Below are 23,311 nucleotides of genomic sequence, written 5' to 3'. Positions count from 1 at the left end.
CACTCTTAGATCTGAGGAAATTGCTGTAGCCCTTAGGGTATTAAGCCAGAGAAGAACTGGCACCAGTCGGATTGTTTTGTATGTCCTGAGTAGTGACGCTTTCCTTAACTGGCATCTTTGAAGTTAAAAATGCTCTGTGCATATATAAAATATTTCCTTAATATGCACAGCTGATAGCCATAAGGGATCACAGTTCTTTATATCATTTTGGTTGAATGCAAAATTATTGATCCCAAGCTAGGAAATCAGCATAGAGCTGTGCTCCCTCTTTTCATTCTCCTCCTCATTCCGTTTTATTGAAAATATTTCTGGCTGGACTAACAGCTCCACTGAGACCCTAATGGCTGAGTGCACAGAGCAGCTTCATGCAGGCGCACAAGTCGGCAGGAAAAGATACGATGAGTTCCAGACACTGAAGCTCTTATAAGTGTCAAACTCCTGACAAGTGATTTCAGTGCCTGATCCTGCTGTAAGTGAAGTGATGCTTTAATTTGCAATTGAATGACAAAATCCTCAAGTCATCCTTATCTCCTGAGTAGTTGAAGAAAGACTCTGCAGTGTAAAAACTCATTATGACTCTTCTGTGTCATTTTCCACCTTTGGAAAGGAATTTTTTTTTTTTATCATTGTACCCCTCTCTAGTCTGTTTTTATTAGCACTGAGCTGCAAAATGAGAGATATACACCTTGATTATGTGAATGTATTTACAGATAAAACTGAAGATTAAAAAATGAATTCCGTATTACATCTGTGCTAATTCCAAAAATCCTCTCTACCAGTGATCATTGCACTTTATAATAGTTTCTTTTAAGCTGTGATGAGAAAATAAAATATAATCATTCTCTGAAAATGTTACTTATTGCTGTCCATACCAGAAGAGGAGATCTTTTAATAGTAATTTTACTAGTGGAGATTGGTCTAAAGAAATAATGTAATGAAGTAAGTCAAGATAAAATCTAAAATCTGAAACTTTGAAATGGGAGACATAGAATGCTTTCTACCATTTGTATATGCTTCTCTGCGTTTCCTGGAGCTGGGGAACGGTATTTTTTGAGCGCTCTTTGCCCTGTTAGAACTTTTAAGCAGTGCTGGAAGCCTTTCAGGAGAGGGATTTCTCTCTTGTGGGAAGCTGAAAAAGTAGCACTGCTCACTGAGTCGTTCGTCTGTAAAAGGTAGATTAGGAACTAGCTGGCAGCTCAGTTACAGAATTATCTGCACATGCAGTGGGCTAGATTCACTGATATGTTATGAGCACTTTGTGCCATTTTGGCTGGCTGAAATGGCATTCATGATTGCTTTCTTTTTTTCTAGAGTGTCTGAGAGAAAGTAAGACATGCTAGCATATTCTCTGCATTATTTATGCTATCGTTTTGCAGGTTACCATAGGGATACAGCACACACAGAAATGAGACTCGAAGAGAATGAGGAGGAAGACAGAGAAGCTTCAGGGCCAGGAGGGTTGTGAGGACTTTCCTCTGCAACGGCGCAGTAACGGAGATGGTCTGGAGCCTGATGCACCTCAAGTGTCAGCCTGTGCTTGGATGCATCAAAGGATGAATTCGAAGGAGAACGTGTTGCCAGTGGAAGCACACGACCCACTGTGCATCTTTCTGGATTATGAATTGTAAAGCAAGTGGAACAGATCCCGGGCTGAGCTCTGCAGCTCTGATGATGGGAGAAGTAAGCATAAGTTGTTTTGACCTCTTACTTATTTTTTTATTTCTAGACCTGGTCATTGTCCTATCCCTGCACAAGGTGTTTACGCTAGCCTCAGCCCTGAGACCACTGAATCGCAAATATGTTCCAGGCAAATCCTCTTTCCCTTTGCTGGAATTCTTTCCTGGGGCAAAAAAAAAATCATAGGTCTTTAATTCATAATAATAAACTATATGTAGAAATGAGTAAGCCCACTCGTTGCTGCTTCTAACAATTGACTGTGTTAGGCCCTGTTCTGGGCTCTGCCCTAGGCTCTTTGATCTCTTTTTTCAGCACGTTGTGTTGCCCTGTGACGGTAAAGATTAAGGCTGTCACAGTGTGGCTTCTCTGCATTCCTTGGGGAATTTGGGCTACAACTCACTCCCCTTTCTGAAAGGCTACGTACGAGAGATGTTTTGGTTGCTGTTCAGACTGGGAACTTCTCCTCTACTGGGAGAAACTTCCTGGATGACTGCATTATTTTCCTGTCCACGTTGTATTGGTCTGTTTGCACTGGAGCAAAAGAGAGTGAACTGATAGTTTAAAATGTTGCATGGTAGTTGGTGGTTTGCGTCTGATATATCTTTAGGTATTTTATTTAGAGGGGGAAGGTCAGCTCTAAATTTGTGACTGCTCTGAAATGGGCCACAAGCATGAACACTGAAGCCAATGTTGAGCATGCAGGGAGCAGGAACCACTTTGTGACCCTGGTGAGGTTCATGCCCTCTGTCTTCCAGCTGCCCCTAGGCATGGGAATAGGGATTTTCTGCCCCGGGACTGAGCCCTCGCTTCCCCAGCCCAGGAGTCCCAGGAGAATGCCGAGGCAGGAGTCTATGGAAATGCATGCCTGCATGGCTTTGGAAAATGAGATGTGCCCCCACTAACTATAGCTGGGGATTTGGCTATGTCTTTTTTACTGTTAGAAAGTGTGTGGCCTCTGGGGATTTGAGCTCAACCCTGTTGAGAACTGCACTTACTGATTTGCTGTTTGAATTTTTATTCATTCTTTTTCATGTTGTACAATAAGTGTTATTGTTTTGGAGTTTTTTTAGCTGTACCTTAAACCTGCAAATCATGCAGACTAAATCACGTCAAACTAATTCCTTGAATCTATTTCGTTTGTCTGAAAGTAAGCAGAATAATATTTGCCTTATGGGAATGAGGCTTCTATGCACAGCTGCCACAGCACGTAATTTTGCTGGTAAATGTGGGTGGTGGAAAAATGTGAAGTAAACATCAGTATATTGTTAACCGTGGACACATAATCCTTTAGACTGAATAGTTTCTGAAACATGAACAATGGGACTTTGGAAAACAGATGACTCATATGCAATTGCCCACTTATACTTGGGGAAAGCACTGCACAAATCTCTATCTCACCACTATTGGGCAGAGATATATGCCAGTATCTTCAAATGGTGGAAACAAATCTTGGGAGGAATTGATGAAAAAGTTGTCACTGCTCTAAAATCTTATTCCCAAAATAAATGGTATGGGAAACAGAGTCTCTCCCCTTTGCCACAAGCTGGTGATAACATCAGAAGGACAATAACCTGCCCTCCGGTCAGCCATGCTGGGGCAGGACCACAGCCACTGTGATGATCTTGTGCTATGTTTTCCACCCCGCTCCAGGTGACATGGGGAAATGTTCCTTCCGACCTGGCTTCACCCGTTGTTGACAGAGTTAATACAGCAGCCAAAGTTTATGCCCTGGCATTACTTTTACCTTTGAACAGTCCTTGCCTCTTAGATGGCACTGTGGTTTGGATTGAGTTTAAAGAGGAAAAGAAGATACTCGCAAGGCCTACTTTAAGGAATCAAATGCAGGAGTTTGTCCTAATTACAAAGGCGTACTCCTAATGCGGATGCTCCGCATTACGCGCTGGTAGCGCATACCCCTCGCTAGTGATCCCCTGGGAAACTGTATTCCTGTGTAAGGTGCCCACGTTTTATGCCTTAGATTAAATGATCTGACTACATCTGCAAATGTTCTGTAAGAAGAGCTGAGTGTAGCGAGAGATAAATATTACCCTATGTGGGTGAAATGTGAGGAAAAAGACATTTATTTCTGGTTTTTTGAGATCTTTCTCTATTGCACATCTGTCTTTTCGAACTTCTCTGAGACTGTGGACTGCCTCATGCATTATAGTTGCTATGGCACTGTAAATAACACAGAACTATTGTCTCCAAAGATCAGTTTGTTAGCAAAATTGTTAGCATTATTCATGAAGAAATGTGGTTTTGAAAAATCAAAAGACAGCAGAGGTGTAATATGTAGATCTTAATCATTTTATTCATTTTTATGCTCCTTATTTCAGCCAGGGATAGTGATCTAAATGCCACAAAACTGGTGAAATAGCAATATCCTGCTCTGTCTCCAGATTCGTGGATGTTTGTTTATGAAGAGCATTGATTCATACAGAGAGTTTCAGTCTGGCTTCAGTTGGGTCACAGGTTCCTCTTGTCACTCAGTAATGACTTTCTTATCACAGAGGGCCAGAAAAGCCCTTGTTAGTATTTTCAGATTTCAGTAGCGTCTGGTACTGTGGGTCACTAGACAGTAGGGCTTCTGCCAGGTGGTTATTCTGTCAGTTGAGATGTTTTGGGTTGTTTATAATCAGAGCAGCCTGGAGCTGCCTAGATCTATAGGGGAGTCCTCAGAAGCACTGCAGGCGTCTTGGGGTCACTGGTAGCCTCAGCACACTTCATTTTTTTCAGTTTTGCCTTTTTAAAGATCTCTTGGTGAAATTTGGCCCTCGACACTCCTGATAATAGGCAGCAACATTTCCTCCTACTTGTTTTGCAACAGCAGCGGGAGAGATATGTCACAGACCTGTTTACTTGTGTTCTCAAAACTGGGTCGCTCAGAACTGACAGGGACTGGCTGGGAGAGAGGCCAGAGGGGCTGGGGAAGAAATGTGAGGGCATCCATTTTCTGTAAGATGCTTAATATCGAAGAGATATACTGATATACTAAGAGCTGAGATTTAATCTCAGGGCAGACCCTCAGGCTTGGGGTCTGCCATCTGAGGAAGACTGTTTGGGCCTCACTTTCCATGGTCGTAGTATTTCACTGGATGCTCACTTGCTTGAGTTCAAGGCCAGACTGTAACAAGCTTTTGCTGAACTACTTGAATATCTGACCTGATAGATACAGCTTGCACAAAATGCAGTGATTATTATAATTATGCAGTTGCAGAAAGGAAGATGAGATTCTGCTCATCTGCTGCTGAATCCACTTTATAAGCTGTAAGTAAAATTATGCACCACATCGTATTTTCCTTTTGGGTGAAGTGGTCTCATAACAATTTGATTCACAGGTGTGCTCTCGTATTAACAGTCTCTTCTGCAACTCTCTTTGAGTCTAAGGAACAGGGGTTTAACCTGAGACGCGGGAGACCTCAGTTATATTTCTGCCTTGGGCACTGCCTTGCAGACTGAGTTGGTGGAAGCAATCCCCTGTCTCTTGCTGCCTGCTTTCCTTTCCCTCCCATTTTTATGTGGCGTGGACATTTTTCACTCTTTGTGATGGCCCTTTCTGACTGAATGACACTAAGGACCTCAGGATCTGACGCGTGAGCTGTCACCAGTCCCGGGGAAAGTCCTGCAGTGGGTGGCGGGAGCAATTCATATCCCAGGACGGGGCTCGCCCTGTGCATCGAGGCATCTGTTATAAATTTGTACAGTGTTTGTTGTAATAGAGTTCTGGTCCTGACTGCTCTTACCTCCTAGGCACTAAGGTAATGTTAATAACAGTCACCGAGTCTTTTCCTCTGAGAGCTTAAAAATGTGTTGCTTTAACACTGTTTGCAAAAGCTGACAAAACTGTCTGTCTCTTTGTTCTTGTGGCTTTGCTGCGTTGGACTGAATTTCCTCCTGGGACTCCAAAAGGCGCTTGAAAACAGCTCTTTTAGAAAGTTAGTTTCATAGGATTATTTTAATGCATAATGCTGCTTTCAAGGCACATTGATTGTATTTATTATTTTGAATTATGTTTAATGATTTCTGTTTTACTCTTGTGCATAGTTATTTTTATCATCTGCTCTGTATTTAAAGTGTCTGGGATGCTTTTGCAGACAGGTGCTACATAAATAAAGTGTATTATTATTTTAATAAGCTACAGCAGGGCAGCAGTTAGAAAAGCCCATATGTTCATATTTCCTTTTTAATCGTTGCTATTGCCGGGATTTAAGCTTTAGTGGGGAAGGGGAAGTGGAAAAGAACTGCAATGTGGGAGAGAGAAACTGCCCCTCTCTGCCACGTGCCCACTGAAGACATCTTTTGCTTAAGGCATTAAAATAGATACAATATATTATATTTTAGGATGATGTTCAGTCTTTCTCCATCTCTTGCAACCTTTGGAAACGGTAATGAACAGTAGTTAAATATTCTGCAGAGAGAGGCAAGCTTCAGGGCGCCCATGAGCCCTCGCCCCTACTGCATTTAGTGACGGCATTTCCCAAATTCCATTCAGGAAAATTACTGCCAGCTATACTCGAAACACTTGCTGTGCGTGTGTAAGCAGGTGGTTTTCCACTGTGCCTAGCGTTAAACACCTGAGCCAAACATTTCAGAAGTTGTCGGAAACGTGGTGTTAACTGATATTTGTCTGGCTATTTGCCGTTGCTGCAAACCTCTGTATTTCCAGAACCAAGCTGGTCTTCGAAGAAGAAGTATCAAAATGTTTCTCAAAAAGGATGGAAGGAAAAAAAAAAAAGAAAAGAAAGACTATCTCCACCTGGGAGTAACAGCAGAAAACCTAGGAATCTCTTGAGAAACATTGCTCCTTTGTGATCTCTGGCCATAACTAGGAAGCAGTGACAGTGGAAGGATCTCAGATACGTCTCTAGCCATTGGGGTGCTGATGTGAGCGAAGCTGGGAGGTAGCAGATTGCAGCAGCAAGCACACGGGCCTAGGAGCTGGGCCGTGCTGGGCCGAGTCCCAACTCTGCAGCGTCTGGCCGGCAGGTCTGCCTCACCTGAAGCCAGTCGCTCGACCTCTGCTGTCCCATTTTCTTTTTGGACCAGTGACTGGTTTCTAATGTGTGTTTTTCAAGCGCTTAGTAGAAAGTGGCCAAGACCTAAAATTCTGTCATCAAGTTCAAGTAGAATATGAAAATCACTGGTTGAAGTTTAATTGTTGTTAGCTGCAACAGTTAAGGTGTCTTTCTCTGTAGACACCCTGTGATTCCTATTTTATGTTTCTGGCTCTGGTCTCGAGAGTAATTCCTGACATAGCCTATTGTAAATGAGATCAGACCCTTGATACTTTGTACCGGATACTTCTTTTAGCACATTGCGAACGTAGGAGACTGGAGTAGAGCTAGTTAAATTTTATCAAAATCCATGTCACAGCATCTTGAATTTAGAACAATCAATTCATTACAGGTAGGTGCTACGGAGAAGTAAGACATGTACGCATGGGTGGTTTTTTTTGGAGGCATAATAGTTTGTTGCACTAATTGTATAATACTTGTTTAAGGGGTGGCTCAAGGGGTTTTGTTGTTGCTGCAAACTGTGCAGCAGTTATAGCCTTACCAGAGAACAATATTTGCTTTTCTTGCTGGATGACAGCCTGCTGCTTGGACATGCCTAGCTAGCCCCTTGCAGAAGGAGGCAAGCCTGCTCTTGGGAGCTCTAGCAGCCTATGAGGGAGCAAAACGGCAGTTAGCTTTTTAACACCAGCAGTGACACACCACTGCTGTTTTGCAGAGTTGGAGCCTGCCTTCAGCAGCCTGACCCATCTGTCGCATCCCAAGAAATTGGGAGAGAGGTAAGAAATGTACGTGGTCCACAGCAACGTGTCATATGGCTGGGACCTGGGCAAGTTCTGAATAAAATCACCAGCAGTCTGAATGAGGGGTCCAGTTCAGCATTTGAGTAGGACAGTCCTAGATTATGTAGCCTGGTTTATTAAAGTATGGCACTTTTTCAGTTAATGGAAACACCAGGTTTAGTTACACTGTTTGACTTGTGTGTAGAAAAAATTGGGAAACAATATTTCATCACTGTTATAAAAAATGCATACATGTGTAAGATTTCTCTTAGCTCTATATTTTAGGAACTAGTCACTTCTATTGCATTTCTCCCCACATACTTGCAGTTAAAACAAGTAATAGTTTAATTGTAGCTCTCCTTTGTTGTCCAGTCAGGCTGGATCTGATGAAGCTGCACCCACTGAAATATTTGTGTTGCTTTGCAGCGCCTTACAGCTGGAGAAGCTGTCCAAACCCAGAAAAAAAGATGGTCCTCCCTCTGCATTTACATTTGAGGTATAAGCTACAACAGGCAGATGGGGAATACCAGAAGTAAAGTGGTGGTATTAGTTAACACGTTAGGCAGTGTCCTCAGCCCAGCAGAAGCTTAACCATTTTTGTGTTATACAGACATCGGGAACAGCAGTGCTCTAAGGAGACTGGTGAAACAACAATGAAGCAGGTTGCAGATGTTTCTGAGACAGTGAAAGGAAGAATGGGAGGAAGCACAAAGGTGCTTATTTTAAAATAGAGCAAGATTTGATGGAGGCTGGCAGGAGTTCACTACTGCCCAGGCATCCTATTCATTTCTGATAGTGCAAAATGAGAGAAACTTGTTATCCAGAAGACCAGGTGCCATGATCTCTCCTTCTGCAGCCTGCAGATATTGTCTAAATTGTGCCACATTGTAACAAACCTCTGTAGGACACACAACCTCTCTTTCTACCAAGAGGAAAGCCAGCAATATAGAGAAAAGACAGTAAAAACAGATTAGGAAAAGAAATGCATCCTTTTCAGAAACAGATGGGGGAGGAAAGGAGAGGGGAAGGAGCAGAAATTGAAGGGAAAGATGCTACACAGCTGTGATGTATATAGCTAAATAAGCTCGCTATATGTAATTCATATACTGTGCCTTCAAGTGCTTCCTAGACTGTGTTTTGTGGAAAGCAGCTGTTTTGTAGCATCCCAGCATCTTACCAATCATACCACTGCTGTGCTCTCTGGCATAGAGGTTTAGCTTTGGCTCGTCTTTGTCTTATCTTTTTTTTTCCCCTTAATCCAAATTAAAAGTCATCCAGTTTGAAAAGATGAGCTTGTTACTGTGAATGAGAAAACTATGCTGTATGCTAGATCTGTCATTGGGCACCTCTACACGCAGGCATATCTGACACTGGTACCTTATTCAGCGTGTCACAGGGATGAACGATTGCCCTCAGAAGACAAGCTGCCACATCCTTGTGACAAACATTATTGTATCATGGGTGCCTCTGAAGCCAAATTTAGCAGTATTCCAGGCAATGTTTTATGAAATGTAACTATAGCAACTAAATCTTCACTGCCATATTATAAAACAATCTTTGTTTAAAAAAAAAAAACAAAAAAAACCTAAGAGCACAAGACAGCTCCCCTCCCCAGTCCTACACCTGCACATGCTGCACAGCTTAAATCTTCTGAAGGATGCTACAGATTGCCTAATATACTACATATCAGCTATCTGCATTATTTGCTATTTTAATTTTTTTTCTTTTTAATCTGGCCCAGGTAAAGAGCTGTAGTTATCTTAAAAAAAAAAAAAAAGAAAAGAAAGAAAGAAAAAAAGCGTTGTCCCTTTTTATAGCAACTTTCCCTCACCAGATTTTCCTGTGTCGCAGCAGTTGCTGTTTCAGTTGCAGTCACACTTTATTTTTTTCTCTGCCAGGTGCCACATGGTGGTGCTCCTGACTCTGCATTGCTCAGGGGCCTGAGCTGCCTGAGAGGAGTTCCAGATGCAGTGTATGTACCAAAACTGATTTTACAGAGAGGGCTAAGAGACAGCTCTGCAATGAAGGTGAATCATACTGTGGGATGGGGGGAGGCACTTTTCTCCCAGGACGCAGCTACTAAGCTTGATAACAGGAAGAAAGAGCTGAATAATGGCAGCTGATAAAAATTCTCAGGACTATGCCTGTATGTATACACACACACACACACACGTACACTCAAATTTTGCCTCTTTTACACTTTATTTTAATTACTGTGTGAGTTTTGTGTGTTGGCTTTGTGTCAGTAGCTATAGCTCCTCCCTGTTTTCTGTTTTATCAGTAGAAGGCTCATGCGGGCGCTGATCTCAATATCCCGCTGGGGAGCAAGGCAGGCGTGCTTATCTTGGCCTGCAGTGGAGACGCAGTGCGTAGGACTTACAGCCAAACTTTTGCTCTTTCTAGCAGTTTCCTCCTTTCACCATTAAGAGCAACACCGTACTGGGGTGTACTGGAAGAAAGGTGATTGATTAATGAAGCTGAATCTACAGAAATACTGCTTTACAGTAAGCTGGAATTGTTTCACTTTGATTTTGAACTTTCTTAACGCTGTCTAATATGAGAAAACAGAGGAGTTCTTACAATGGTTTTGTGATAGTTTGGTCCAGCTGGCCTGCCGCAGGCTGGCTGTCATCTCTGCGGCCCATCCGTCTGGCTCACCGTCTTTCGTTTGGAGGGGCCGAGGAGCAGCTCTTTGCGCAGGCAGCTGAGTGCTGTCTCTGCGAGGGACTCAGCCTTGCTGCTGCCCCGGGCACGGGAAGAGCGAGGCTGTGGGAAGGGGAAGGGGGAGGCAGCGGGAGGACGGGCTGGCGCAGGGATGGGAGCTGCCTCTGTGGCCCCAAGAAGGATCCCCAGACTGGAAAGTGGCCAGAAGTGGTACTGGCTTGATTTCAATTGAAAGAGCCCTCTTTCTCATAAGAAAAACTCCAAATCAGTTAGACAACGTCTTCATCCATGTCAGGGGCTTGCAGCTCACTGAAATCAACAGAAAATGGCTTTTGTGTACTTTGAAGCTGGTCCTGTGAACTGTAGCCTTCTGCCAGTTAAAGCGTAGCTTTATGTGTGTAGGACTTCTGTCCTCTCCGCACTGTGAGCTTCTGACAGCTTTACTGAAAACTGGATCAGGCATTTAGGTATTTACAATTCTTTCTTTTAAATTGTGGGAAGCCATCTCTTTAATTAATTCCCAGCAAAACAATTGAATGCATGACCTACAAGGATAATTACGTGTAACTCCGCTTTGATTTTTTTGTAAAAGTTTCACTGGATTTATATGGCATACTGCACTGGTATGTGATCTAAAAGTGGAGCTCTGATAAAGTCCATGTATACACAAATGTATAACCCTTTAGACTACATAACTGCGTTGTCTATATAAATATCTTATTCTGGAAGGTCTTATTATTAGCATAACCTTTTAAATGTTTGGCTTTGCATTATTTATGTTATGTATGACATAAATCATAAACTGACTATTGCAGAAAATGTCTATGACTTCAAAAATTCCTTAGATTAGTGTTCAGTTTATTGGAAAATCTAATGGCCTGCTATATTGAAAAAGACTAAGAAATGCACCTCTCTGCATCATATAAATGGACTGATGGACAAGGTAGGCATTAACCCTGCTCAGGTTTGACCAGTGAGGAGTTTGCGCTTTGAATGCCACTTTACACATCAAAGACAAATGCGGAAATGAATAACATTTTATTTAATATTGAAACTACATTTTGATATTTTGAGTGAGTTCATTATGAGCGACAGGATATATCCAGGGTTGTATTTGCAATGAATAGTGTTTCTGGTGAGTAGGAGGTACATCAAAGAGAGAAAAGCATTACCTAAAGTAAGAGTAGCTGTGCAGGAAGATGCTGCCAAAAGAACAGGGTTTCTTCTGCTCTAACAGTTAAACTTGAAAATTATCCTGTCAGCCTTGTTTCTTAGCTTTACTACCTGAATGACCAATACAGAAAGTTAAATTAAACATACAGAAGTTAAACTAAAGTATTAGGGAGATATTAAGGCATGTATTATGTGATTTCTTTGCATCTGTTTCCAAACAGAAGTGCAAAGTTACTTACATCAAAGAAGATCCAGCTTCTTATATAGACCCACATTGTACTAATGATGTTATTTTGTGAAATACTGAGTGTGTGCCCATCAGCAAGAAGTCCTAAGTGGACTTTCTTCCCTGAAGCGGAACGAAATGGAAACATCCAGACCAAACAATCAGCCTCTCTGTTGTCTGTATTCAGGAATCACATAAACTTACACATTCGGATCCCCCTGCCAACTCCCAATTAATATATTAAAGCACAAAAACTTGCTCCCAAGGAGGGTCACGAAATGCACGTAGTTTTCCTATCTGTATAGACTGTTAGAGATTTGGAAGGTTTATTTCCCTTGTCTCACTCTCCAGAGTGTTTTAAAAGATTAATAATTTACTGATCCCAAATAAGATGATATTATGGAGGATCAAAATAAACTGCAAATTATGAATTATTCCCCAAAATATCAATTTTGAAAAGTCAGTTAAGAATGTATAACTAGGTAGGAGTAATGGAAGTTCACAGACATGTAGACTATATCTACCAATGTGTCCTGATGCAATCGGGATTGTTTTCTTCACTGGCTTGCTGTTGGCTTCTGATGTCATTTTAAGGTCCCAATCTAAAATCTTTATTCACTTACTAGATCAAGCTCCAGCCCCTCTTTTGGAACCAGGAATATGCTTTTGGGATAAGCTGAGGATGAAGGGTGGGACAAACGGAGATAAAGTACTGTCTGTCAAGAAGAACTGATACTCAGCAAATGTCCGGTGAAAACTTTGCAAAGTCTCTCTCTTTCAGAAAGTCTTTCCAGTAAAAACATCGGTCACAGTTCAAACTCTTCTTTTTCCAAGCTCCTGCCAACATCTTCAGAGGCAAAACAAAGATCTCTTCTCCAAGCAGAGCATTGGCCCCAGAGCAGAATCCAGAAGATCTGCCACAGAGTTCGCATTTGCTGAAAATGGGGTTGTGGCTGGCTTCAAGGTGAGTTGCTTGGTTGACATGGTTTTCAATAGTACTGTAAAACTCTGAGTTGACTACGGGCACTTCTTGGTGAAACGTGTCCTATCCAGGTATTGATTTTATAGGTGTACGTGTGAGGGGAGTTCCTTAAAAGACGGGACTTTAGAAGAACTGTAGTTTAATGGAGGTGTAGCATGGTCTTTAAGCTTCATATATCTGTAAACCATCTGAGACAACTGACAACAATTTGAGTTAAAGAAGCAGCTGTGACATCTCAGGGTTACCTGGATCTTTGATGTTTTCCCCTCTTAAGCAAGAATTACTTATTTATGTATGCCAGAGAGGATTTCTGGGAAGCACAAGCACCCAGAATTTCTCTTTCTAGCCTGGTGGGGTGTGGCCTGAGCTCATCCAGGAACACAGTTCTTGAACTGCTTGCACATATAATTGTATTCTGATCTCCTGCTGCCAAGGGGACAGCACATCCAAAAGTTTGCCAGTTTTTCCTCATCCCTTGAGAACAGACAGATTTAACAATAAAAACATAGAGGTTGTTTTGCTTACATGAAGATAAAGGATTGAAAACAAAAGGTTACAAATAAAATAAATGCAGTGCTTTTTTGTAGCCTTTCTTAGTTCTTCTGACATATTTCACTTGGAATGCAATTCTTGGGGTTAGCAGTGGGAGGCCTGACAGTCCAGGTCTCTCACATATATTCTGTGCTCTGCGTACTGAATAACTCTTCTCTGTTTTCCTGCCTAGATATACTACACTCCGTTTTTTCTTTGATTCACTGCAAATGGTGTATCGAAAGCTGGAAGAGGGGAAATGTAAAATGGCAATGGTCAGAAGGAGAGACGTTGTCTTTGCTATTTACAGTTTTTCACTGTTTTTGCTCTCTTGATATAACTGCCTTGGTGGATGTCTTTGTTTTATCTTCTCGTGACATTATCCATGCCTGGATGGTCTCGCACACTTTCTTCAACTTTTTTTTAAGCTTACAATATTGAGATAGTACGTGTTTAAAGCATCTGTTGCCCGTAAAATCTATGAAGTTGATAATCTCCCATGCCGTACTACTTTTCTAAAGAGATCACACATGGCATTTAAGGCACCACGTCAGAGCAATTGGAGGACCCTGGCATTTCATACTTCCATGTGAGTGAGAGCCTCATGTCTTCCTCCAGTATTTATTGTTGGGGACCATGGTCTAAAAGAGTCTTTTTTCCTCAGCTCCTGTGCTCTCATTTGCCAGAAGTGCAACATAATCAAAGCACTAGATTGGATGAGATTTGCGAAAACTGGGAAGAAGGAATGTGTGTATAGTAATAACTTTCAAAAATGTAAAGACAGAAGAGGGAATTATGATCTGCATGGAATGAGATATTGCCGAATAGTTCCCAAATGAGTACATTGAATTATGTTAAAACATAGCTGAGCTTTACTTGTATGTTTTCTCTCTCCCTGCATTTCTGAGCAAATGGTAAATAAATTCATATAAGGTACTTTAGCCAGAAAAAATAAGTACAAATCTTCTTGTCAGTTTGAGCATACAAAAGTTTCATTTGCTCTGTTGTCTAATACAGATGTTTTCTGGATTCTCTATGACACTCATAGTATCATAGACAGGCAGCAGGCAGGAATCTTCAGTCCTTCATCCAATTGTGGATGTTAGTTTAGAAGGTGATTCAATTCAATGGATTAAGCAAAAGCTGCCAACAAGGAGAGCTGTGAGTTCTGTTTTGTCTGCGAGTAGAGGTTTCCAGTGACACAGATGGCTGAAGAAGTCATTGGCATGATATACAAGCCAATGAACCATTAGCACTGGGACATAAAATATGCGATAGACATTTTAAGGCCCAATTAGTTAATTTTGTAGTAGCATTAACCACTTAGGAAGACATTCAGTTTGGTTTTCCACAAAAATGTGGTTTGGAAGGAACCTAACCATGCACACCTAGACTCTAGTAAAAGTATGGAAGCTGGATGACTAAAATGAGGCTTCTGACTCACACAGATGTGCTTAGCCTTCTCATTTGGGATCTCCAGGTTTTTACTGTGTGCGCTGTGTGTCCACCGCATGAACCAGATATGCATAGCATCAAGAGACGAAAATAATGCCGTTGTGCCAAAAGCACAATGCTAAGCTACTTAAGCTACAGGAACACATTAATTATTTTCAGTGTTAGGATTAGAGTGTATGTTCTCCTTGCAAAGCAATTACTTATTTACAAACACTTAAAAATCATATGATTCAGCTGAATATATTTTTAAATGCTCCATCCTTATGGACTATGCAGACACACATGCACACACATACACTATATACTATAAATATGTCTTTTTATATATATGGTAAATTGAGATTTGCTGGGATTCATGTATAATACAATCGCTTATGCTAAGACATGTTATATATGTAACTATACATATAGATGCACAGATCCATACAAATGGACATTTAAATGTTTTGGTAAATGATACATGTTTTTGAATCTTGCTCGGATGAATATATGGGCTTAATAGTTATGTTTTAGGTTTAAATTAACTTACATGTATTCTCTGCAGCTAGAGGAGTTTATTACTCCATAAGAAGGCTGTGCCTCCAGCTCTCAAATTTCCTGATAGCTTCAATTTGCGAGGGGATGTCATTCACAATTGTACTATCTTTTCTTATATGAAGTTCAGCATTATTACTTGGTCATGTGTAAACAAAGCTTCAAGTTTTATCTTCCATTAATGAAGCTGAAATGAGTTAATATGAAACAAAGTGAGAGAGCTAGAACATGCCAATATTAATTCTTTCTTTATTGCTTCTGGGGTTGGAATGAACGAAAATGTCCATTATCATCAATTTGTTTTCATTCCCTTACTTTCCCTAGTGACAATTATTTTTTAATCAAATCATTTGTTTGATATTGCAAATGTCTATAATTAGTACAGAAATAAATGAAGAGGTGGTCAGGCTTAGGAGGTTATAAGTGTAGTGGGGCTTTTTATTTCCAGAGAAAATGCAAAGACTTCTAGTAATAGCATGAGGTAGGACAAGAAGAGTCCATTAGCATGTTGGTGGTTAGCATTCCTGAGTCTGCAACTAATTTCTACTTGTTTAATTTCTACATTCTACATGTTCTACACTAATTTCTGCAAGTTTAATGGTAAATATTTGTTATCATTTAATATTCATGGCAGTTTATAAGAATGCTTGAAGTAAATTGAACCAATTAATGAAAAGACGTAAGTCAGCCTTTGAACTTATTTTAGGAGGATTTTGTCAAAAAGATTTTTCTGAGTTTGTTATTTGTCTTTGGTACCAACCTCTAACATTCCCAGCTCTTTTTCCTCTGCAAGTTCAACCATGGCCCCAAGTCCCCTCCTGAGAGGAGCCTTCACTAGCTTGTTGTGACAGGCTATTCTGAGCCAAAAGCCAGCCTTCTGGGTGGAATTTGACTATTACTGGGATGCAATTCTTTTGTGAAACGGCTGCAGCATAGTGTCTTGCTCCTTCAGTAACACTTTGCATATTCCACCATACAAAGTCTTAATTAAACTCTAACATAAAGATGTGTCAGATCAGAGCATGCATGTTTCAATCGCACTGCAGTCCACATGCTTGCAAATACCTGAGCTATGAAGATTTTCACTACATCCATTCTATGTGAAGTGTGAAGCTGCTACAGTTCAACCTGGGAAGCTAGGTTTGTATTTTGTAAAACTGTATCAGTCTAGGTTTAGTTTTGCAAAAACAAAACTAGAGATGAATAAGATCTTGTCTTCATTTTATTCAAAGCACAGAGGTTCAGACAGGAATGAGAAAAGAAAGGAAAATCAAATAAAAGTGTTCAGCTTTTGACTTAGTCTGAGTTATAGCTTTTATAAAATTGAATTTTAATAATTTGCTGTGGGAAGACTTTAAGTAATACTATTCTAGGAGAATTATTTGAGAGAAAAATATATATTTTAGAAAAGATTTCTGTCTCCTTGCATCTCTCCCTCTCCTGATAATACTGTAACCTGTGAGCCTTTTAGCTGGCATTTGTACTTTACAAATGAGTATTTTTGCTCATTCTTATTCTTATGGTGGTCAGAACCAGCGCCAGTGCTGGGAATCACCAGCATGAAAGCTGTCCTGGTCCCCATCTATCCAGTTAATTTTATCATTATTGGCATCACTGGAGCAGGATTATAAGTTTTAATTTTGCAATCATTATTGTTTCATGCTGCACAGCCTCCATGCAGTGGCTGTCAGGGGCACCTTAGCAAAGAAGGAGCAACTAATGAGTAGAGAACTCAAAAACGTTTGAGGTGAATTTCTTTAAAATTGATGCCTTGTCTGATGGGAGAATGATGCATTTGGGACAGCATACCTAGTTTTATGTGAACGCAGGAGAATAAATGATCTGTTTATGCTACTGGTATCTTTCTGACAAGCACATCTGTCATATCTAGTTTATGCAAGCACACCTCCAACGTATTTCACTTAAAGCTTGTGTTAGATAGTGCTAGTCAGAAAGCCAGGCTTTGGAGGAGCATGTGAAAAGCTGCCTCAGAGGCTGAGAGTTTTTAGAGAGTTAAAAGGTGGGAGATATAACACAAACCTGTTTAGATGAAAATAAACTGGTTATTCCTCATGGGCAAATCCAAGCAGTGTGACTAGTCTGTATCATCACTATACTTCACTTCCGTGAGAGATTGAAGGAGGTGGCAGACCTCAGTGATGGATGAAAATTTTTTGGTTTTGAAATGATGAGGGAAGTAAGTTGGCCTTAAAGTGAATAAAATGACACCGTGATGGCAATGGCAAGGTGACCAGAGTGCTGAAATGAAATTCCAAGGAAGGAGGGATTTGAAGTCTCAGCTCCTACCTGTGGTCCTTAATGTAAGACGTATTTTTCGGAGATCCTTTGGCGTGGATGCAAGTGGTGTAGCATTCTCCTCAACTTGACTTCGTCAAGTGCTTGAGGTTGAGAGAGATGAACACGACAGTAAGAACAAAAACTCAGCATAAATTCTGGGGCTGCTTCTTTCTTTTCACTTTGATGATTAACACTGCCATTGCCTAGAGCTCCCAGTGGACCTTCAGACTCCCACACTTTCTTTAGCCTTTCTCCACATACCGGCTCTCATTTCTGATTTCCTCTAGTGCTGCTATACAAGCATGAGAAAATGAGAGAATTTTCTTCATGTTCTTCCCCATGACCTTCTGCGCTTTCAGGTTTTCTGTCACTTAGCAGGCTTTCAATTTTTAGGGCTATAGCTCCTTATTTGACTCTGGAAGCTTTCTAAGAACTCTAATACCAGGAAGGGACACTGGTGGCATTCACTGTTCAGGCTTTCCAGCATATCTGTTTTCTTTATGGGAAGATTTTTATCTTCACTTAAGAAGTCCTGTGAGACTAGCTTTCTTCCTTAATTTGAATAACTAACGTTTCTGAGGGTGTTAAATCTTCCTGACCATTTCAAATAAAAGTGGAGCAGTGTGGCACTTGTGCATAAGAGATTTTTTCAGCGATTTTCTTATTATTTGTTGTCCACACATTAAAAACAAAACAAGGCATAGCATGGTCACCGTTTTCAGGGTTTTTTATGTAATGCATACAAAAGTTTTTATTTCACTCATTGTTCCTAGCATAAATGGCAAGTATTTAAAGAGTTGTGATACAAAGGGCATTTTTCAATCTTCTTTATGTTATTGTGCCTACTCTACTGTTTAGTCTAAAATGTATGATAATCCTAGAAATGTGCTTTTTTTAGCTTCTCTTGTTCCATTTAAAACGTTTGAATGATGCCATAATAAAAAGCAGTTATTGTTCAGTAATGCTTTTGCTATCTATAATTTTGAGTGTCAGAGTTGCATACAAAAGCTGTATAAAAATAAAATTAAAGGGGCTCTTCCAAGACAAACATACTAAACTAAACTGGGTGATGAAACAAAAGAAAAAAGAAACAATTTAAATGGTCACAAAATTGCCCCCTCCCCTTTTACATCCCTAAGAAAATGATCATATGATTTTTGTTACTGATTGTGCCACATTGAACTAAATACTAGGGGGATATAAATTGCTACCATAATTTTGCAAAGCTACAGATCTACACTATCATTTCTGGGAAAAAAATTGACTAAAGTTACCAAGATAGCGAATCAGGAATAGGAGAAGAAATGAAGAGGAAAATTATAGATCGACAGCATAGTAAGTTATATCCTCCCCAGTGCAAATGATCTGAAACCAAAATGAAAATGAAAATTGACCTTGTCCCTGATCTGCTGTATGCTACATGCAGAGGCTCACCTCAGCTTTATAAACCAGCAGTTCTTTGCATTTCAACTACATTGCAGAGATTGCCCTTCCCTCCCCCTCGTTCATGAAGTACATGGTTAGATGACAGATAGCATTTGGTCTGCTGATATTTTGGAAGAGCTTGGAAACATTGTTAACTGAATGAATAACTTACACAAATCAAAAGATAGCAATTACAAAGACAGAGATGCACAAAAATTTGCTTCTATTAAATAACATATGCTGGAGACGTTCACCTTCATTCAGGAAGGCTAATATTGAGAGCCATCAGTATTTTTTTTAGCTAGAGTTGGCCAGTTTATTACAAAAGAATCATAACGCATCCATGATCTAAAGGACAACTACTTAGGGACCTCAGCGTGAACTCCTTATGCTTCAGGTGAAGCCCTCCAGGTGGACTCTGCTGGGTAAGGAGAGATCTTGGTGTGATCCTTCGTGTAGCTACGTAGTCAATGCAGTGGGACTTGGCGTTTTTGACTTAGTTCATGCTCTAAAATCTCTCCAGCAAAACTAAATTATTCAACAACATTAAAGAAAAGAAACCTGGCAAAAAGTCCCACCCCACTTATTTCAATGGATCTAGTAAAGCTAGTGAACCTGACAGCTATACAACAGGTAGTATGTTTATCTATTTAGGTTGTGTCGTGCTGGAAAGTAGTTCTGCTGGAAAATAGCTCCTGCTGTTAGCCTATGTCATGTAGTAATAAGATTTTTTTTGGTAAAGTTATTCTGGCAAAAGTGGGTGACATAAACGAATGTTTTTTATAGACCTGTACATTTTATTTTCTGAATTCTGTATTTCATTGTAACTTCTAATATGGATTAAATCTCCTGGTTTATGTCTACAAACAGACAACATCTAAGGAAGTAAACCAGCACCATTAACAACTGAGCACGCTTGCTTTGGTATGACACTGAAGCCTACTAACTGAGTGACTTTCCAGCTCCTTGCCCATCAGCCCTAGGGGAGAGAAGAATGCCAAAACCTCTGCAGAAGAGGCTGATAGTTTCAGGTCTGATTTTAGAATACAAAATATGCTCTAATTTTCAGATGAACCTTGAAGGGTTAAACTGTTAAGTAAATGTTTTCTAAATAGCGTAGTTCTGGGAAGAACGCATGTAAAAAAAGTGGAGAGACAGAGCAGGGACTTACTGCTTGCTAGAGAAGCCTGGAAAGCAGTACTACTGCGTTGTAAGAGAATTGGTCAGGACTCTGACAGAGATCTGTTTCATATACTGCTTTTTTTTTTTAATGTGAAACAATCCTCTTTCTAACATAGCATGTGCCTTAGAATTCAGCTGGCTTTTGCCAGACTCACTCAAAAATGCAATTCTTTACATCTTTGTTTCTTGATCAAATATATCAATAATAATGAAAGTGAACATAATTAAATTTCAGTTATTCATAACCAATCTATTAGCTATACTAATAGTCTAAGTTTCCTGAGCTGTAGCTTTCACTGTAGTCTAAGTTAATTGTCTTATGTCACTAAGAGCATAGCCAGAAACATTTACCACAATAACTTGCCTGAGTTTTAAATCCCATTCATCTTGAAAGCTATTTATATTTCCCTTGTCTTGACCTGGATGGAGATATATTGAATAATATTGAATAGTAACTCTTTCTTTAAAGCTACTTGCAGCCTCTCTTACTTACTTTTCCCATGACACCTTCAAGAATTTACCTAATATGCTGATTTCCACACTGGCAGAATCTACTGGGGTAGCTTAGGGCGTTGGTAGAGTGGCGAAAGGTCTGTGCTTTTAGTCAAATGTGATTAGAATCCATCATTTTTATATGTATATATATCTTTAATAGGTATGTATGTATGTATTTACTATGAGAGAAAGATCTCATGGTCTCTGACTTAATGCAGTTTTATTTTCTTTCTCTGTCAGCACAGCACCATCCCACAGAAGCTTCCAGGCTTCCAGGATATAATATTTTTAATTCATATTTGTTTCCCAACACCAAGGTCTGTCTTAATGGTAAGACATGGGTAAGACAGCCATGAAATACTTCAGGAACTTCAGCTATGGGAAATTGACTACTTGAACCATAAACTCGTATTTTGTGCCTGCAGTGAAAAAACGGAAGCTTTTAATGCAAAACCAGTGCTTTTTGTATATGCATAATCAGCTCTATACGTAACTGACTCCATAAGCCTACCTATATCTGTGCATTTTATGCATGAGGTAGGAAGCATGGTTTAGCACTGTTGAAATTATGATCCTGCTGGTTTAACTGTCAACTAGGAGTTGTGTGGGGGGCATGGTGGAGTTATTTAGAGCCACTAAGTCTAATGTTTTATTAAAAAAAAAAAAAAAAGAGGAAGGGAAGGAAAAGGGAGAAAGGGAGTAGGGCTGCAGAAAACACTCCGTAAGAATAGAGTTCCTTGCCAAATATCAGTACAGCAAGAGTCCTTCGGTGCCCTGAAATCATGTAGAAAAGCTCTCTTCAGTGCATAGATTTAAGTTAAACCTGACTGATCTGCACTCAGATTTATGAATTCTTTAAAGGTCCAGTAAGTTGGAACTCATTTACAATTGAAATAAAGTGTTATTTGAAAGTCATTCTCTAAAAAGGAAAAAAAAATGAAGAAGGAAGAGTTTTGCAATGAAAAAGACTCCAGCAACTAATTAAAGCTCTTCTGGAAATAGCATGACAGCCTGCAAATAAATAGTAGTTTTTATCAGGAACAAGAGCAGCAGTGACAGGACAGCCACATTACTTTCTAGTGACAAATTGATTTTTTTTAAAGTTGTTTAAAGCATAGTATTATAGCACCACTAGATAGCTTAATAAGGAAGAAATCCAAATTATTTCATAGCAGATTGTAGTTGCTACTGTATATTATGTTTTGTTCTTTTTAGCTTCTTGAGGAAAGGCCACTTTTTGCTCTAATGGGAAACAGAACTTTTCCAGGTTTCATTTAAAATGCCTTTACAGGGAATTCTTCTCTATCACACATGGAATAATTGAGATGGAACTCCTTTATCTGCTGGTCAAAAGTTACACATTATTTTTCCTTTCTATTTCACCTATATAATTTAAGATAGGATGTGCTAGAAGAGAAGATTTTGCTACTATTTTATGATTTAAAAAAAAGTGTGAGGGCAAGTGGTAACTAGTAGAGTTAGTAAATATGCTGTAGTGGTTGGATCACTAGCACAGAATTGCAGAATGCCATTCTTTGACTCTGCCACTGACTTTCACTCTGTTGCTGTAGAAGGTATTTAATCAGTGTTTTCATAGCTTACCACTTGCCAAAACCAGTAGCATTACACAATTAAATAAAGGATCTTCTGCAAGGTTGATTATTATTGCAGTTTAGTGCATGCACCTTACTAGTGTCCTTTCGGTGCTTTGAATCAAGGTTATAAAAGTTTCTGTATCACTGCAACTACTTCACAGTATGATTCATCACACTGTATCCATCTAATAATTCAGATGTCTAGTCTACTTAATTGCTTAGGCTATATGTATGGTAAGTGGAAAGTCTCTAATATTACCATGCTACCACCAGTAGACATTCATCCCGGATAGGAGAAATTACTATCTGGAGATACCTCTCTCTTGCGATGTCTACAGAAAGGGGCTAGATGATTACCTTAAACTAATCATGTAAGCTTTAAACATCATCTGAGATAAATCCCATGCTCAGGTCAGGGAAAACAGCTTTGTTGTTTTTATTTTATTTTATTTTTTTTATGGTTCTAGGCCACGCTGATGATGGCAGACAAGGCTTCCCGTACTCCCAGAGGTGAATTTATATCCCCATTCTGCCTAAAGAAAATTTTGTTCCCTGGATTACTCACAAGTTGAGCTTCAGCTGTTGAGTAGGAGGGACTCTGTGCTTTTCCTCTAGAGCTGAGATGATAAGGGTTTAATTTTGGATAAGAGTTTTATCCTTCTGAAGGAATTCAGCGCACAACTTCAAAGTCAAACCAGATGCAAATGACTTTGCTACCAAAGAATTCAGTGCAAGATAATTGCTCTTTCATGGACTTGAAGATCTCATTATTTACCAAAGAAAATTGTGTGCCTATCAGATGTCTGCACAGCCTAGAAATTCTTTGTTTTGACCTGTTATTCCTAGTAATAGGAAAGTCAGCAGAGATGTCTTTTGGCTCTGAGAACTTCCTTAGATATGAGGAAGAGCATGCTGGAGTTTAAGCATCACTGACATTGTTATGTGTAACTGAGAATATTGTTGTTGTTATCTTTGTCACAGATGTAACCAGGAAAGGAAATGCTAGAAGGTAAGTCAGTCTCAATCAAAAAGGCCGTGGGACCGTTAAGAAAGGTTGCATTAGATTTGCTGATCAGTAAATTGAGAAACCTCCCTAGGACAAGTGATAGAATAAATCTCAACTGTACCTGGAGAGTGAAGATTATGAAATTACTCAGAGCTCTTCATGTTACAATAGACCAAAATTTTCCTTATCTTTCAGCTCATTTATTCCATTTTTTCATGTCCTTACAGCTAAGTGTGCACTGTAACCAGTGCAGTCTGTTTGCCTCATCCAGAGG

The 23,311-nt window shown here is 39.9% G+C and overlaps 1 long non-coding RNA gene across 2 annotated transcripts; it reads left to right on the top strand.

Moving 5' to 3' along the window:
• The first annotated feature begins 1,233 nt into the window (after window positions 1–1,233).
• On the top strand, window positions 1,234–18,292 carry LOC104150245 (uncharacterized). 2 transcript variants are annotated; one of them, XR_695535.2, is made up of 4 exons: window positions 1,234–1,680; window positions 9,875–9,975; window positions 12,369–12,498; window positions 13,241–18,292. It is a non-coding gene; the product is annotated as an uncharacterized lncRNA (long non-coding RNA). The 2 variants fall into 2 exon arrangements; XR_011139804.1 differs by lacking the exon at window positions 1,234–1,680 and having other exon boundaries at window positions 9,825–9,975.
• The last annotated feature ends 5,019 nt before the right edge of the window (window positions 18,293–23,311 follow it).

The sequence above is a fragment of the Struthio camelus genome, chromosome 2 (genome assembly GCF_040807025.1).
Source record: "Struthio camelus isolate bStrCam1 chromosome 2, bStrCam1.hap1, whole genome shotgun sequence".
NCBI lineage: Eukaryota > Metazoa > Chordata > Aves > Struthioniformes > Struthionidae > Struthio > Struthio camelus.
This window is presented reverse-complemented; position numbering and strand designations above follow the sequence as displayed.